Here is a 1,195-nt window from a genome sequence, read left to right as displayed (position 1 = left end):
TTATTGATCTCAACAAATTCACCAGAATCCTTCATCATCATCATCATCGTCAGCTTCATTCAAACTTTACAGAAACTAAATAAAACTCAGCAAACAACGTCTTGGTTCTTCTGTCCACTGTCCCAAGAATCACCGACTCTGGTTTGATCCAAATGAATTCTTCATTCACGGCGTAAAAGACGATGTGTTGATTAACTGAACACACACTTTAACTTCTGATGTTAAAATCGGATGTTTTCTCGTCAGATGAAGAAGAAGACGTTAAAATTTGAGTCTAACTGGTGAAACATTCTCATGGAGGCTGAAAGACGAGTTTAATGAGCCACACAGAACCTAAAAAATATAATATATATATACAAATATAATGTCAAACACTGAAACAGGAAGAGGTCACATGTCCTGTTTGGTGACATCATCAGTCAACACCTGTACACTGAAAACACACACACACACACACACACACACACACACACACACACACACATACACACACACACGCGCACTGTCTCACACTTAAAATACTTGTTCCTGTCAGGAGTGCCTGGTGTGTGTGTGTGTGTGTGTGTGCGTGTGTGTGTGTGTGTGTGTGTGTGTTGTGGTGTGTGTGTGTGTGTGTGTGTGTATGTGTGTGAGTGTGAGTGTGTGTGTGTGTGTGTGTGTGTGTGTGTGTGTGTGTGTGTGTTGTGGTGTGTGTGTGTGTGTGTGTGTGTGTATGTGTGTGAGTGTGTGTGTGTGTGTGTGTGTGTGTGTGTTGTGGTGTGTGTGTGTGTGTGTAGACTCATGACTGGCTGGTTGACTGGCTGGTTGGGGACTGCTGGTCCAACATGTCCCCAGTAGGAAACAGGTATTTGGGTCAGTGGACAGGTGTCCAGGAACGTCTCTGTCACGTCCCCTGAGCCTGAGCAGGACAGAGTGAGTTCTTCAGTAGAACCTCTGTGTTCTCTATTGATTTGACGGCTCGGTTTGAGCCTCGCGTGGACACGCTGATCCGTCTGTGCTGATGTGTCCTCTGAGGAAACAGCGAGTGGGAGGAGCTAACAGACCACAACGCGCCGTGAGGTTACTCCGTCACAGAGCGTCGACTCAGAAACCAGAAATATCTTCAAAAAAAGAATCGTGTTGAAAGTGAAGTAAATGTTTGATGGTTCTGAAGGAAGAGATCAGCTGCTCACAGACCACTGACTCTTTTTAAAAC

This window comes from Lutjanus erythropterus, chromosome 2 (genome assembly GCF_056507025.1).
Source record: "Lutjanus erythropterus isolate fLutEry1 chromosome 2, fLutEry1.hap2, whole genome shotgun sequence".
Lineage (NCBI taxonomy): Eukaryota > Metazoa > Chordata > Actinopteri > Lutjaniformes > Lutjanidae > Lutjanus > Lutjanus erythropterus.
Note: the sequence above shows the minus strand (reverse complement) of the source record.